Genomic DNA, 18,501 nt, shown 5'->3' on the forward strand with positions numbered 1-18,501 from the left:
CTTTAGTTGATGACATGACAAATACATTGTCTACTATTGACTTTGTTGTTTGTTGTACCACATTCCAGAGAAAGAAGATACTTTTCATCAGCAATTATCCTTCCCTTCCCACCTCTAGTCTTTCTTATATTTATTCTACAATGATACCTGACCAGTCATACTCTCAGAAATAAGAGAAAGTGAAATAATCTCTTCTTATAACAAGGTACTATGGAGAAGCTAGTTTAGATATTTTGGGAAAGAAGATGTGTCTTGGTTGGATTGACCATCTTTGTTTCTCAATGTTTAACTTGCTCTCTGAGGGTTAAACAGGAACATTTAGAAACTGTATGTACCTTTCTGGGCTTTTAGGATTATGTTAAAAAAAACCCATATTTCTGAAAAACAATCATCAAAATAGGCCTAATATACTTCTAAAGAGCTATTAGGCATCAGAAGAATCTGGCTTCTGCACCATAGGAGAACATGCTGTTCTCCACCTAAATAACTGCAGGGGTAATCAGAAAATGTTGAATGGAGAAGGCTGAATTGACAACAGAAAGAAACTGTACTCAGTTGTTTATAAATAAGAGGCTATTAGAAGGTGGGTGTGACAGATCTGAATGCTGGGGGAAAGGGGGTGTGTGAACTGGAATTGTTATTTAAATTCTTTGCACATTAATGCTTTTCTTTCATGTTCTAAATTTCTTCCATGTCCTAAAATTGAGGTATATAGAAAATTCCCATCCTTATACATACATGAAGAAAATTTAATTTGTTTGTAGTAATAAATTCATTAGAATTGTTATCTCTAAATTGAATTCATTACGCAAAGCAAATTCTGGATCATACACAACTTTAAACTATCAGAATATCTGTTTGAAATCAGCTTTGTGCTCCATCATTCTTCTGTGACTTGGGACTAGTTAACTCCAATCTTATCCAAATTAAATATCTCTTTTAAGGTGAACAATATGTTTAAAAGCATATGTTTAGCCATGATACTCCTCAGTTCAAGAAAACCTCACTGACTTCCTTCTATCTCTAGCAAATAGTACAAGCAGTACTACATTATATTAATTCCATGTGCAATATATTGCACATTAATCCAAATTCACCTTTTAGTATTTAAAGGCCTTCACAATCTGACACCGACTTAGTTTTGCAGACTTGGCCTCATGATCTCTATCTTCTATTAATTAAACTGTTCTATTTGGCTATTTTTCTTACATAATATTTCAACTCTTTTCTCTGTACCCTTACCTGTTGTCTTCTCTTTCCTCCTTCTCCTCCTCCTCCTCCCTTTTTTCTTGAAATTCTTTCCTCTTAGTTTAAGTCCTTCTCCCCTTACATGAGTTCTTTCCACTTCTCTGTCTCTTCTCCAGTTAATAGTTTCATCACCTAAAATTATTGTATTTGTGTGTGTGTGTGTGTGTATACTTAACTATATCTATATTAACTATTATACTAAACTCTCCTTTTTTTCTCAAAAAGAATGCAAGTTTCTCAAGGGTAGGGACTGTTTAACTATATTTTTTATTAATATCCCTAGTGCCTAGTCAGTACCTAGGCTGGTACCTAGTAGGCGCTTTATTGAATTGGATTGTACACAGGAATGCACATCTACTAAATTGATCATGGTGATTAAAAGAAACTTTGAAATGTAGATGGAGGAAACTGAACCTGAATGAGTTAATTCAAAATGGGGAATAGGGCTGGGAATGCTCAAGTGAGGAGACTTTTTCTAAGGAGCCATTTGGACTGCAGGACTCTGATGGAATTCAAAACAATCGCTTCTCGTTCACATTTATAAGGGCTAAGCAGTGAATCTGAGGATATGGAATTTCTATTCATGTGATAGGAGTGATCTCACTTTACCATGAGTGGGGTAGCTATGATGAGTAGATAATTAGGACACTCCTTTCAGTTCGAGATAAAGTCCAGATCCTTGCTACAGCTGTTTCTCTGCCAGCCCTAATATAGCGAGATTGATAGATACAGTGCGGAGGGAATTTGGAACATTCTTATACACAGTATATCACACTTAATAACCTCCTGTACACAGTGTGGTACTTTTATAAGCCATTACAAAATACATTTTGAAACATCTTAGCAAGCGACAGCCAGCTGGGAAGCATCTGAAGAATCTCCAACACTGGGCTCAGGTTTAGCTTGTGTGCACACACGCGCGCACGCACACACACACACACATACACACATGCACACACGCATACACACACAGACTGCTCATAAGTGAAACAGATGCTTGTATTTCGATCCCACTGTACATCGTATACTGTATCTTAGCAAATGCACTAATCCTTTTTTGTTAGACAAGAAGAGAGGAGCCAAAATGTTTTCCATATGTTCCATTGTCTTGCTTCTCCTTTAATTCCATCTAAAAGCCCCCAAACTTAGCAACCTTCGTATTGATGCTAAACACATTACATCAGTTTCAGCATTGATCTGTTTAATATGAATACAATTAAAGTTGCTTAAACATAATCGTGGCAAGATAAACACCCTTGCTATTATTATAAACATTTCTGCAGTGTCTCTAGTAAAATATTATCAATACTAATATACTCTGCTAAACAATGCCACTGCCTCAGTATGAATAACAAATATGGCCCCACGACTTAAACATTGTTGCAACCAATATAAACACCATTAGGACTAATGTAAAACAGTTACCCTGCTAGACAAATATTAAAAAAAAAATTGCCAAGCAAGAGAAAAACCATATTCTCAGTAAGAATGTATTATACTCCTCTGATGACATTTGAAATTGATTACTTGAGCCCATAAATAAATGAAAAATATAGTCAAACTCTAAGGGAAAATTCTGAAATTGGAGAACATAGAGTAAGTGCAGTAAAGACAGACTTCTGCACGGTTTCCACTGTACCATCTGCGAGAACATGGGCATCTAGTAAGACTTCCTGCTTCTTTGCATACATATGTATACTGGCACACATACACAAGTCTTTGCTTCTTGCTTTGGTCTTCCATGCAGGCTTCTTACTACATTTATACTTGAAGTTGAACATACTTATATTGACAGCTGTGGGGTAAGTAACATCTGGGGTGGAATATTTATACATAAGTAATCTCACTGCACAGCATGACCTGGAATTCTACCATTGTTGCTGCTGTCTTCTAACTTTAAACTTTTACTTATTCTATAAATTCTAGAGCCCGTAAGGAACCTAATCTCTTCTTTTCACCTCATTCAAAAAAAAACTCTACTAAAGACAGCTTTAATATAATGAAAAAAAATAGGGTATTTAGATTTAGAGACCCTGAGATCAAATTCTGACTTTAGTAATGACTTTAGTTACATGATACTGGGAAAGTCTTTTAATCTCCTTCAGTCACTAGTCACTGTTTCCTCATCTATAAAAATGAGGGTATTGGATTAGAAGATCTCCAAAATTCCTTCCACCTCTAAATCTGTGATTCTCTGATCCCTGAATAAGTCATTTAATCTGCTCTGGCCCTCTGTTTCCTCTTTTCTCAAATGAGGGGGTTGAATTAGAGAACAATTAAGATCATTTCCAGCTCTAAATATGATTTGTGCCTTTCAGTGGAGATTCAAACCACCAAATTTCTAAACCAAGAAATTCTAAAGTAACGATTATAGAGTTAACTATGAAGATGAGATTCTCAAGGACTGAGATTGAATTGTAACACACAATTAAGATCTAAAACTATAGAATTTCAGAGTTAAGACATTAACTCGTGAGCTAATCTAATCCAATCCATACCTGAAAAATAATCTCTTCTTTAATATACTAAGCATAGTGGATTCTCAGCATGTGTTTGGTGACTTATAATGAAGGGAAATCTACTATCTCCTGAAGTAATCCATTCTACTTTGGATAGGTCTAATTGTTACAGATTTTTTTCCTGACATCAAGCCAATATCAAACCATTACTACTGATATCATTTCCATGGCTCATCTTTAAACAGAAGTAATAGCCCCATTACCCATGGAACTTTTTAGGTCAGCACCCATAAACCACAGCAATCAAACAAATTCAGGGCTGTTCCTCTATTTTTCAGAGCCAGATGCATCTTTCTTTAAACTATTTTACCAAGTACAAAATCAAGTAGTAATCTACCAATACTACTGGAGCAGAGAAAAATGGGTGGAAAACAAACAAAAAACAAAACAGAAGAACACCAGAGGTGACCTTTCAGTCCCCCCCACCCCAACCCAGTCTGAGAATTTCTAATTCATTTCCTCTTTATTGTGTCATTGGAAGGTCAGTAACCTAGCATCTTAGATCTAGAGCTGGAAGGAACCTGAAAGGTAATCTAGTCCAATCCCATTATTTTGCAGATGAAGGGCATCAGATCTAAGAAAACTAAATGACTTGCCCAAGACCTTTCAAGTAGTAAACACTGAAGGCAAGATTTGAACCAATATCTTTTGATTCCAGATAATCTTGGACCCATGCTCTATGCTATTATTAAGCATGGAAAAACTATCTTTTCATTATGGATCTAGGCCATATTTTGATGGGTATCTGCAGAGTAAGGTCTCGTTAATTTGAATACATGAATATAGCAAGAATTGGTAAAGACAGTATGAATTAGTGACAAACCTGAATTACAGAGAATTTTGGAAGAAATTACACATTGCTTTCCAGCACACATTAATACAGTCTTCCTCATTTCTTATACTAATCATTTTCATGGAACTGTATTTAAAGAAAAGGAAGGTGCTAAATTGTAGTCTAGCCTCTATCTGGATTATTGATTTATGAATTAGTTGGAACTGAGTCAATTAAGTTTTCTTGTGGATCAAAATTTTAAGAGACAATTTAAAAAATAACAAATATTTCCTCAGTAAATTTCTCTAGGACAGCTTGGTTTTTTTTTCCAACCTGAAAAAAGCAGCAACAGAATAACACAAAGGGGTTTATTTCATCTATTTCTTCCAAATAAGTGACTCATTTATGGTTGTTGTTGTTATTTAGTCATTTCAGTCGTGTCTTGTCCATCTCTTAAAAAATCCATTTGGGATTTTCTTTGCAAAAATCCTGAAGTAGTTTGGCAATTCCTTCTCCAGATAATTTTATGGATGAGGAAACTGAGACAATGAAGGTTAAATGATTTGCCCAAAGATACAGCTAGTGTCTGAAGTCAGATTTGAATGCAAAATTAGTCTTCCTGACTTCAGGTACAGCATTCTATCTGTCACCTAGGTGCATATGACTTATTATAGAGTGTCTTAAAAAGATATAGGAAAAAATCTAACAGGTGTTATTCTTTCTTCTAGATGATGAAACAAGCACAGAGAGCTTAAAGAACTTTTTTGTATTAATACTTAGTAAGTGTTGGAACTAGGATTCAAACTTAGGACTTCTGACTTTAAATTCAATGTTCTTTCTATGATACCAATGCTTCCCCATGCTCCTTTTTTTTTGGTATGAAGATCCTATAATCAAAACATTTTTAGAATTTTCATATGTTGGTGGTTGCATTCTTTTTATTCATTGCTTGATTAAAATACATTATAACCGAAAGCTACTATGAATTCTGTTATGCTTCTAAATAAACTTGAATTTTATTAAGAACATATCCATGCATTTGAAAAATCATACGTATAGGATATGCTATTTCTCTAGTCTACAAATGACATGATTGATCACTTATTATAACCAACCACAAGGATCCACATACTCCAATATGAGAAGTACTACTGCCTCTTCATATTTGTTTACAGGAACATAAATATATGTGCAAGAATGTGTGTTTACTTCCAATATAAATCACAAATTTGTGTCTGACTAAAGATGTGGGCTCACATATTGTACCAGTATAGGTGCATGGAGGTTTACCTAATAGTTTTCATTTCCCTATAGTCTCCAAAGGGGGATTGGAGGCATCCTACTTCAATCTAATAAAAAACAATGTATTTTTAGTGCTGGGAAAATCTTCTCTAGTAAAACTCAAAACCATGTAAGCACTAGCATAGTTTTCAATTTGTAGTTAGATTCTAAGCCAAGGGGGGTGGGTGTGGGTGTGTGGTTACATTTTATTTCACTATTAGTTTTCTTTTTTTAGAGAAATCCTTACAGTGGATTGGGAAACCAATCATTTTCTACCTCTTTTGAGAAGTGCATTTTTGAAAAGACAACTTCATTGGAATAAATGTTTAAGTTTCAGTCTGGATTGATTCAGAGGGGTAGAAGGAGTCAAAAACCCTTAATTCCCATAGATTGGGCACTTTGACTAACTGAAAATAGTGTTTGGTCTTCACTAGGGATAGAAAGATGTATTTGGAGTGACTGTTTCATGTAGAAAGAAAAGTAGGTGATTACGTGAGGAAAAATTATTCTTCTTATGGAGCTCACATTTCCATTCCACCATTACATGATACAAAAGTATGCCCTCCAAAGTTACAAACAGGAAAAAAATATTCATTTACTGCATCTGCAATAGATAGAACTGAATTATCCCACACATAGTATAAGTATAGAAGATGTCCTTATGCTCCAAAGATGATAGGATTAGATTCATCATTTTTTGTAATCATTACCAGAAGTAAAACAGCTAAAATATTACATTAAACATTTTCTAGAATTGATGTCAGAGGATTTGAATTTTAAGTGATGGCTCTATCATGGCTCTGGGAACTTGAGATAATTTAACCTCTCTGAACCTCAGTTGCCTTATCTGTAAAACAGGTACTATCATATTTGTATGACCAGGACTGTTGAAATAAAAATGCTTTATAAACATATAGGACTACATACCTGTGAGCTGTTGCTAATTTAATTGAGGAAGTGAGCAGTATAGGGTATTCCCTTCATAGAATCTTAGATTTGGAAAGACCTCAGTGTTTTAATCTGTACAGGAAGAGGATTCTCCTCTATAACACTGATACAAATGGTGATTCAATTGCTACTTGGAGGAATCCGTATTCGAATGGGAATCTCCCATAGTTCACTGCTTACAAGTCAAGTGAGAAGAAATTTTTAATGAGAAGAAATTACTTTCTCCTGAGATATCCTATCTCATTTTTGATTAAGTTCAATTTTTAGAATGATTTTCCTAAAATAGAGCCTAATATGAATCTTTATAAATATTTTCTACTCATTATACCTCTTTCTTCATGCTAGAGTTAAGCAGAATGAATCTCATCATTCTTACATATGATGGCCCTTCATATCCTGGAAGACAGCTAAATAGTCTCCTCTAAGTTTTCTCTTCTTCAGAATAAATATTCTTCATAGTACAATCACTCCTCTTATTATACATTTTATAGTCTCTTCACCATGATGATTACTCTTCATTAGATATTTTCAGACACTCAAAGATATCGTAAAATATGACACCTAGATCTAAAAACAATAAATGCTCCTGTGGTATTATGATTATTTAGATTAAGAATGCTTCATTTATTCTATTCACTATATATTATGGTCATAATAAATACTTCTATTTGTATAGTCCAAGTTTATATTCATGTTTCTGAACAGGTCATGTTGATAGCTCACATTGGACTTGTGGTCCACTAAAATAAAATCTCAAGATCTTTTTTTGCACAAATACTTGTTGCTATATTACATAGGTCTTGAATTTACACAATTAATTTTTTGAACCCGAGTGTAGCATTTTAATGTTCATCCTTATAGAATTTTATCTTATTAGATTTGGCTTATCATTCTGGCCTGATAGGACTTTTTTGAATCACAGATTTGTAATTTAGTATATTAGCTAGGTGTCTATAGACTTTCTACCTAACCTGCTGGAGTCTTCTCTCCTTTTAAAAAAACAAGATTTAAAAAATTGCACTGGAGAGAGATAGGGGTGGAGGACTTCCTTGGCTGCTGGAAATTGGACAAGCTTCCTATTGGTATAGCTTTCTATAATATTGAAGTTGCTATAGGATTGGGCATATATCTGGGACATGAAGTGGAAGGTCATTACTTTTGAGGAAGAGGAGGAGGAAGACAAGTCTATGTCTTACAGCATGATCTAGCAGCTGACAACCTGGTCTGTGGATGGAGGCTGGATTTCTTCTGCCTTAACTTCTGGCAGGCTTTCTACAAAGATGATATCAAAGAATTCAAGAGCAACCACAACATTGCAGAGGTTACAATTCACGGACTAGCCAGATGAACAGCATATAATGTAAGAAGTATACATACATACATGCGTGTGTGTGTGTGTATGTGTGTGTGTGTGTGTGTGTTGGTTTTTAACAAGAATTGTGAAAGGAAAAATGCTATGCACAATTTTTAGGTGATGCACAACTTGCTCCATTGCAATCAGTCTTGATGATCTGCAATATAATTAGAAAAGAAAAAGAAACACTTCATGACCAAATCTGTGATTTAACAGAAGTTGAGATGGTAGTAGTTTACATGGAGAAAGCAAGCTATAAAGAAACAGAAGGTATCTTTAAAAGACTATTTGGATGATATTCTTCTAAAAATGATATTGTTGATGATATTCAATATGAAAGACACATACCATCCTTTTTTAAAAAATGCTTCACTTACAAATATTGATAGAGTCAAAATTTATGCTAATTGGGGGTTAATTGAAAGATCATGGCACTTTTTAATGAAGGCAGCATTAAAAGTAATGGAAAGAAATAAAAGATGAAAAAATTCTGGTCCTTTTGTTGAAAGGACAAATGTGAAAAGATAATAGTGACAAACAGAATCCAAAAGCATAACTTCCTAAGGGCTCAACATCCATAAGAAGGTCTCATGAAAATCTCTTACCTTTGACACAAGATAGATTGAAAAATCTCAGCACCAAGATTTTGATGAAACAAGAAAAAAAATAAGGAAGTAAAATGATCATACAAAGTCTTAACAGTAGCAAAAAAAACCACAAAAAAATATAACCACTAAATACAATAACAAAAAGACAAACAATTAACATGTTTCTGAAAGCCTTAGATGATGGAAAAGGGGAACATGGAGTTAGGAAGAAGATAAGAAACTGAATCAGGGTTGAAAAAATATGGAGAGGGACATTGACAGAAAATTCTCTCATCCACAGGCTGCAATCAAAGAAATGCTGTTAAAACACAGGTGGCAGTCTGAAGAAGTTAGAACTATTTTCTTCAGATAATGAAGCCACTGCTTTGGTATGATGGTATATTTTTTTTTCTGAGGAGCAAAGTCATTGAACAGTCTTCTTAGATTATGTCCTTTTTTAAAAAAAAAATAATGCTACATACTATCATTCTGCTCAGTTTAATGTGGAATAGTCTGAAAAAATTTTTTCCCACAAAAATTTGACTGTTTTGAGTTATTGAACAATAATGTTCTATTTTATGGCATTGGTATATCTCTTAATTTTAAAGCCTCATTGATAAAATCACAAATATATAGTATGTGTTGTATATTTTCATATAAGCAGTAAGGTTGAGGGTAATAAATTACATACCTAAAATAACATAATATTGGCAAATAAATTTTCTTATATAACACATTTTTTGTCTTGTTTTGATAGACATTTGACAAATATTAAGCTTGACTTTTGCAGTCTATCAATGGAAATAGATATAATAAATATCAAGTTCTGTGATTTTTTTATTTAACCAAGTCCAGCAAAATTCAATGGTTGTACTAGATCAAATTAGAAATTATAAAATATCACTGAGGTGAAAATTGATTAGAATAATTCTTTGAATCATTACTACTTCTTCACCTCAAGTATTTTTTCTTTATGTCTTGGTCAAGGAATATATAGAATCACTCAATTGTATAGATGAATGCATAAGATTTGTTGAACTAGCTAGAATGTTTTTGTTAAATTAACAACCAAGGGAAAAAATATGTCAAATTTACTTGTGATGACTTAGAATTATTTTGCAAGTATTACAAATTAAAGTTTATAGACTGAATATAATAAAACATTAGCATAGTAATGTTTGTGTCTTTTCCATTTTTCTGTTTAAGACTTAAGTCTTGAAAGCTCAAATCCTCAAAAAAACCCCACTATCCCAGTATTATCAGTATATTATTTAGGATGATAATCCAATGTTTCTCATTCTTATTACATAGGAGATAAAGCAGATACAGTACTTGGAAATTATCTGTAATAGTCCAGACATTCAGTGTGTTGCCTATATTGTGACCTTAAACATGCCTGTACATTTTGATAAGATTAAAATATAATTGGACAATATTTAGTAAAGTAAAAAAATACAATAGAACATAGATAATGTTAACATGTAGTTAACTTAATTCAATGTGTCACCTGCAAGAATCCTCAAATATGGTTTAGCAGTCTGAGTTTCTATTTGAGTTATATACCCAAGTTCCATACTCCAGTTGAGCTATATACTATGTACTATAGAAACTTTATTTGACAGGCAAGGAATCTGAGACACAGAAATGTGAGAAGATATGATCAAAGTTCCTATGTAAGGAGTTGAGAATTAGAATCTCTATTCCAGCCCATGTCCTTTGAATCTACATCACCTTGCTTTCTGTGACAGACCTACCTCCTTTCTGATGATAGATATCCTGGATAACATCCCTTTTGCCTCTCTTTGCATGCTAATTGTGGTTGTTGAATGCTGTACAATGTTGAAGGGACAAGTGGCACAGCTGATAGAGTGTCAGCATTAAGCGTGACAATGCTGTTTACCTCAGTTCTTTATTTGTAAAACGAGTTGGAGAAGGAAATGGCATATTGCTCTAATATCTTTGCCAAGAAAACCCTAAATAGGGTCATGAAGAGTTGGACATGACGGAGACAACTGAACGACAAACAAAAAATAGGATGCTGAAGCTTATAATCCTATCTTGACCCTGTTGTTGTAATTGTTGTGATTGCTTAAATATTTCAATAAATTCATATTTGTATTAATGTGAATAGATGTTCCCTCCATTTGGGATAAATTTCAGCTTGCCCTTTTTAATTTCATTTTGTCTGATTTTGTAGATGAAGGATCCAATATATCCTTCCCACATCTCCACCATCCTATTACAGCCTCTCTAGAAGCAGCTTTTGTCAATATTCTCCTAAAATATTGAAAATGCATCTTCACAATTCTGGCTATTATTCTCTGTTCCCAAAGTATCCTTTATATATTACTGCCATTCTTAACTTTTACAAGAATTAATATGATTTTGTTATACTTTTGTTTTAAAGCTCTTAGTATGTCCTTATTGCCTCTCAAAGAGTAACATTCAAATCCCTTACTGTATTCAAAGTATTCGCCAAAACTGACACCATGCTGCCTTTTCCAGCCTGAGCTCTCCCATCCAAGTATTCTACATACTCACCAAGTCAGATTACTTTTCAAGACCTATATGAATACCTCTATGTTTTCCTGCCTTTGTTTCTTTCTCTATTTTTTCTGCTTTAGGGATTCCTTTTTCTCTCCCTCTCCTATCCCTGACTTTTGAATTCCTATCCTTTAATGCCCAACTCAAACTTTCTTCAGGAGCCTTTCTTTTCCTTCTTCATTCAGAAGTTGAGAGAATTTATGTATCCTTTAGATCTTACATTCTACTTTACATGTGGCTATTTACTTATGTATTATTTTGTATTATAGTTTAGTATGTTTAATATCCTAATATTCAGAGATTTATTTTTTAGTATTTTTGTTTTGCAAGGCAATGGGGCTAAGTGGTTTACCAAAGGCTTCACATCTAGGCAACTATGAAGTGTCTGAGCCTGGATTTGAACTCAGGTACTCCTGACTCCAAGGCCAATGCTCTATCCACTGCACCACCTAGCCGCCCCTATTTAGAGATATATTGGTAAATATCTAACAATCAGCTATCTAAACATTACACATATCCTTTTAAATAAAAATTACATCATTAACACTATCCTTCTTTTTAAACCCCAATTACAAAAAAACCCCATAACTCAAATTCTGATTTGTAGTATTTGTCAATTTCTGAATAGTAAATATTCAAACTGAAAATTTAATGATAGGCTCTCATGACCCAGTCTAAGTTGGTTCCAGCACCTTCCTGACACTCAGTATGGTCCTGAAGCTTGGGATCATGTATTTTCTAAACTTTTTAAAAAGCTATCCAACAGAGATTAGCACAATGCTTTGCTAACAGAGACAGAAAGAGACAATATATGCTTAATAAATGTTTTGTGGGATTCATTTGATCTCTCCTTCTACATTCACATAATAAACTTTGATTAACAATAAATAGTTATTAAATTGAATTAAATCTCTCTCATTCTTCCATTTAGAAAGTTTCTCTAAGAAGACACCACAAAAAAATGGAGAGAGAGACAGAGAGAAACAGAGAGACAGAGAAACAGGCAGAAACCAGAGAGATTAGAGGCAGGGGGGAGGGGGGAAGAGACAGAAAGGGGTGGAGAGGCTCTCCACATATCTGTATAGATACATGTATGTTGGGGAAGGGGAAGAACAGTATATTCTATAACAGCAACAGTGCATTTGCTATCTTATTGGGAGATGTCCCTAGAGGACTCTCCAACACTCTCCCTTGCAGGTCACAGGCAGAAAATCTTACTTCCACAAATTCAGCTAGCAATAGGAAGAACCTCAAGGAGTAACAGCTTATTCCTCCTAGGACTATATCTCATGAATATATATATATACATATATATATATATATATATATATGTATATATATATATTATGTTAACAAGGGCTAGAGTTAGATTTCAGAAGAACTGAGTTTGAATCTCATCTCAGACTTGGTCTGACTGTGGGCAAATTGCTTATACTTTCATTGGTACGGGTGATTCTCTAAAACTATACGGCACAAAAGATTTTCCAATTTGCCTCAGTAAAATTAATTTCCACAGTGGGAATTTATCCATTCTAAGTTTTAATTTTCCACAATAATTCATCAAGATGGTGATGGTGGGTAGGGAATGGAGAGAGAAGTGAAGGACAAAAAAACATAATGGAGAGGTCAAACTGCCTTCAAAAATTCTAAAAGGGAAGACTGTAGAAGTAAATCCTCTCTCATTAACATACCAACCTCTATTAATATGTCAGCAAAACTCTGTGACCCCAGTCAAATTACTTAACCCTATTTGCTTCAGTTTCTTACTTGTAAAATGAGGTGGAGAAGGAAATGGCAAATCACTCCAGTATCTTTTCCAAGAAAACCCTAAAGTGGAGGGTCATGATGACTTTTTTTTTTGAGTCTGATATGACTAAAAACAAGGAAAAGTCAGAGTTTATCAGGTTAGAAAATATTAGACTCAAAGATTCTAAGAATTAGAAGGGATCTCAGAAATCACTTGACCTAACTCATAGGAACAGGAGTCCCTTGTGCAACATCCTGGCCAAGTGGTTATCCAATATTCATTTGAAAGCCTTCACTAACAGTGAACCCACTGTTTTCTCACTTTAGCAAGAGATAACTCATTTCATTGTTTCATTGTTTCAAATTTTGAGGAAGTTCCTTTAGGTAAACTTGAAAGTATAACTTTCACTCAGTTTTGGTTCTGTTATCTCTAAAAATCTTCCACATGAAAATCCATCAAATAAAGTAAAACTGGGGGCAACAAGTGGGTTGTAAAGAGTCAAAAAAGAAAACTTTCAAGCAATCAGAGACATTTAGAAATGGAATGAGTTCTGATGTTGGTGGAATTGTCCTCTTTGGAAGCAAAGAATAGATAACTGTTTTTAGCATATGGGTGATTTCATCCACTCCCTTTTGGAACCACTGTTCTAGGTGAGTCTAATAGCCAGATATCTAGCCTTCTCTTAAATTTCACTGCTCCAAAAACTCAAACCATCTTTCATGTCTCTGACTCTCCAACCCAACCTTGCAACCTACCTTACTACCACTCCCTACAAATGCCACCTCCACTTGCTCTATCATCAAATCAATACTAACATTGCTTCTAGAAAAATAATGGATTTCATGCTCTCACATTAAAAGAGACCCTTTTACATTCCTTGATCAATGGCACAGTCCTTCCAGAAAAGGTATGACATTTGACTCCTCTATTTCTCTTTTCACCTCCTCCCTGATTTCCTAAACCATAACTCTCTTCTTGGATCTCCATTCCATTATATGTATTGTCTTCAATTAGTAGATGTAAATTTCTTGAGTTGTTGGGGCTGCCTTGCTTTTGTATTCATTTATTTTTTGATTCATTAATTCATTCATCCATTCAAGCATTCATGCTTGGAAGGAAATCTTCGGGGAGTATGGGTTATACTAAATGAATTCTGAGATTCCTTCCAAGTCTGAAATTCTGAAATTCTAGAAAATATATTAAGACAGTGCTGAGACTCCTTCTTTCAACCTACCAGCATTTTTTATCCCAGGATGAGCCACCCCTAGTTCCTTCAGCTGATTTTCCTATGTCAAAGTCTTAAATCCTTTCATAATTCTTGTCAATTTTCTCTAAATATCTTACTGTGTTGTCATCTCAGTTGTGTCCAATACTTTGTAATCCTATTTGTGGTTTTCTTAATAGAGATACTGGAGTGGTTTGCCATTTCCTTCTCCAACTCATTTTACAGATGAGGGTTAAGAGGGCAATCAGGGTTAAGTGACTTGACCAAAGTCACATGGCTAATATGTGTTTGAGGCCAGATTTGAATTCAGATTTTCTTGACCTGATGCTCTGTCCACTGTGTTACCTAGTTACCCTCCTCTAGAAAGATTTCTTAGTCAACATCCTTCCAAATATGTGAAGTCCAGAGGTAGGAACAATTCTCACCATAGAAAGCAGTTCCTTTTCCTGAGAGAGGTTTAGATGTAGGATAGACCTGTGCTGATGAAGAGGGGATTAAATAGACTGGACATTGGGGACTATAATATGAATGCTATCCAGAAAGGGAAAGTCCAGGTTTACAATGAAAATGGCAGGTAAGAGATGGTTGAGGTAATGTTAAGGGCCCTGGTACAGGAAGGGGGCTTTCCATAAAGAGAGGACCCTAAAATCAAACCTCACCTACCCTACCATTTTGCTGAGAGTTGACCCTTTTTCACAGAATTCACTGAAAGCTTACAAGTGGCCCAAATCTCCTATTTCCTAATGGCCCTTACACTGATTAAGTGATGAGAACCCCATTGCTTGCCAAGCAGCAAAAGGCTCTCTGGCAGATTTCATTCTTCTCTTTATTTTCACACAGACTTCATTCATAGGGACCATAGGAGCCACAGAATATTCCCATCAGCCTGGGATTCCACAATATTAGGCTTTCAGTAACAGCAGAACATCATGTTCTTGACCAATTCAGCTCACTCTTTAGCTGGAGATTATGTATATTTTTGTAACTTTCATCTGCTTGTGAATCAATTCTCCAACCAATCCATATACACAGGACCATTTGTGGTGGGAGAGCTGGTCTTATTTAGATTTTCTGTGGAAAGTTATGTTCTGGAGAGAGATCAGAATGCCTAAATTATGGCATTCTGTTTAGCAGATTCAAGAACAGCTTCCTGTGTATATAGTAGGATTTTTCTCCCTCCATGTTTAGAAAAACGAACAGATTCAAAAGCTTCTAAGTGAAGGTGACATGGAGGTAGGTGGAGTAGCATCCGGCTGTTCACCTTCAGTAACAATAGCATCATTTCTTTAAAGAGAGGCATGCTGGCAAAGAATGAAAGTCCTTTTCTGGAAGGACTGAGCCATTGATCAAAGGATGATCTTTTAATGTGGGAGCATGACATCCATTATGTCTTTCTGACCAGTTTTTTTCCTCTCAGTCTAGACTTAGGAAAATTAGAAAGTTAGGCAAAAGAGCAAGATCTCTCTCTCTCTCTCTCTCTCTCTCTCTCTCTCTCTCTCTCTCTCTCTCTTTTCACAGTCTCACATGAGACGGCCAGCTCTCCCTCTCAGAAACATAACTAGTATTGTGTGATTGAGACTTTACCCCAGGAAGTCAAATTGTGTAAAAAGGGGAAGGGTGAAGTATTTCCCTGCAGTCATTACAGCTTCTGTACCTTGATCATATTTTTTTCTCTTACAAAGTCTTCAGCTGTAAGTCCTAAGGGTCCATCATTGGGTCATCTTTTTTCTGGACCCCACCTTTCCTCACATCACCCCAAATTCCCAAAGGTCTGAGGATTCCACATTCCCTTGGTGAATGAGCAGCCCTCTCATAACACAATTGCACTATACTTGGACAGACTTTGGTTTGGTACTATGTCCTCTTTCCATGCCTCCTTCCAAAAAATAGAAACCAACTAAAAAACCAACACAAAACTCTCATCAACTAAATATGTCTCTAGCAGAGTTGCAGATAATCATGGTTTTGCTTTCTCTGTCCTTTTTGAATAAAGCAACTACATCTCTCTGGGTCCTCAGTTTCCTCAAGTGTAGATGATCTCTAACATTACTTCAAATTCTAACATTCTGGGAGTCTATAACAAATGTCCCCTTCAAAATGACAAAATAATAAACTCAGAGTTTTTATTGTCAGAGGGTTCTGAGAGTACCACATAATATGAATTATCATTATCATAAATTAAATATTAATGCTTTATTAATGGATATAGTGGAAATAGGGCTTTATTTGGTGTCAGAAGACCTATGTTCAAATATCCCTTATATCTATATGACCTTGGAAAAGTTACTTAATTTATTTGGGCCTCAATTTTCATAACTTTAAAGGAGGGGGTTAGACCCAGATGGTCTTTAGGGTCCCTTCTCTCTCTAAGTCTGTTATCTTATAATCTTTCCCAAATCTTTTGGATATCATATGTGCAGTAGGCTAATTCTAAATTAATTCAATGTCCCCTTATCCCTGAATACTAATCATAGGCACAAAGATATTCTAAGGTGCTACGCAAAAGTGATGAATCAGGTTGGCTATATTGACTTGCTATCCTGCTAAGTGAAATCATTCTTTATGGACAAATTGTCCCACCCTTAGTCCATTACCCTAGCAAACCTTCCTTCAACTTTTTCCCATGGGTAGCAAGCACTTCCCAGACTATATCATTTTGCTTGAATCTTTCCTTTTCTTTTACCCCTCTTTCTTTTTTCAACTTTTTAAAAATCATTTTTTTATTCTAAAATTAACAAGTAGTATTCAACACACATGAAAAATAAAAAGAACAAAAAGAACAGGATTATAAGGTGTTGTGTAACTTGGTAATGTATGGTTTTGAAGTGTATTTTAGATTTCAGGTGGTAATAACAAAATCAATCCATTTTACCCCTTCTATGTTCTTAGTTTTCATCTGTTCTTGTATCATTATTATTTCTGTAGTTGTCTATTTCTTCATTAGGCTGTCAACTTCTTACAAGCAGAACTATGTCCTATCATAACCTGAGCTTATTGTATTATTGTATCCTCAACATCTGGCACAGGGCAATGCTTAGAGGGGGTATTAAATAATTTTTCTTTGTATTAATAACTCCATTCTCCTTTTAAAAAAGTTCACAGTATTACACACTTTGATGTTTATCAGTTGCATTCCTTATATTTTATTCACATTAATCTCCCAAGATCCATTTTATAATTATTCCCATTTTAGAGATGCAGAAATTGAACACAGAAAAGTCAGGTAACAATGAAGGTTGCAGAATTGGTATTAGGGCTAAGACTCAAGCCCATACCTAGTGCTTTTTCTATTACACCCTATTCTTTACCTCTCGTCTCTTCCCGCTACTATGACATCATCCTTTTTCAACTTTCCAGGAAGGTATCTTGTTCTCTTTCTTTTAGGTGAGGCTTTTTGGGGATGGGGTGGGAATAGATAAAGACAAAGAAATGAAGAGCCTGGTATGACCCAGAGTTTCACAGGTGAATCCAGAAGGAGATCCTACTTCCCCCAAAGTTAGACTCTATGAGTAGCATCCTGAAATTTGGAACCTTGTGGAATTAGCTGTCTTCATGGATTCCTAAAAGGGAATCAGGGACCTAAATAAAACAGGATCTTTTTCTCAAAACTGATCTTCTTAATCCACAGGTCTGATCATACTTCTACCCTATTCACAAAATGTCAATGGCTACTGTTGCCTTCAGGAATTGGTGTAAAATTTTTTGACTTTTAAAAACCTTTACTACCTTGCCCTTTCCTACCTTTCCTGATTTCTTATGCTTTACTCCCCTCCATATACTCTTCAATCCAGCAACCCTTGTCTCTTTGCCATTCCTCACACAAGATACTCCTCCCAGGCTGCATTGTCATTGGCTGTTCTGCATGCCTGAAATTTTCTCTCTTCTCATCTATGTTGTCCCTGACTTCCTTCAAATCTCAGCTAAAATTCTAACATCCATAATAAACCTTTCCCAGTTCACCTTAATGTGCATGCCGATTCATGTTAGTGACTTCCCTTTGAGATTATCTCCAATTTATATTAAATAGTTAGTCAGCACATTGATTTGGGCTTATTGTCTCCTCTTGGGAGCTTGTGATCTCCTTAAGGGGAGGGATTATTTATATCCCTAGTGTTTAGCACATTGCTGTAACATAACAAACCCTTTGAAATGCTTATTGACTTCACTACATCTGCAGGTATGGGAAAGAGCACCAAGAAAGATGGTTAACTGGACTGATATCTAAATTTATCGGATTCTTCTTTTTCAAGCAATTAAAAGTGTATCTCACATTTCT

At 35.1% G+C, this 18,501-nt stretch overlaps 1 pseudogene; it reads left to right on the plus strand.

Moving 5' to 3' along the window:
• Positions 1 to 7,904: 7,904 nt before the first annotated feature.
• On the plus strand, positions 7,905 to 9,054 carry LOC141496493 (telomeric repeat-binding factor 1-like; annotated as a pseudogene).
• Positions 9,055 to 18,501: the final 9,447 nt, after the last annotated feature.

Source organism: Macrotis lagotis, chromosome 8 (genome assembly GCF_037893015.1).
Source record: "Macrotis lagotis isolate mMagLag1 chromosome 8, bilby.v1.9.chrom.fasta, whole genome shotgun sequence".
Classification (NCBI taxonomy): domain Eukaryota; kingdom Metazoa; phylum Chordata; class Mammalia; order Peramelemorphia; family Peramelidae; genus Macrotis; species Macrotis lagotis.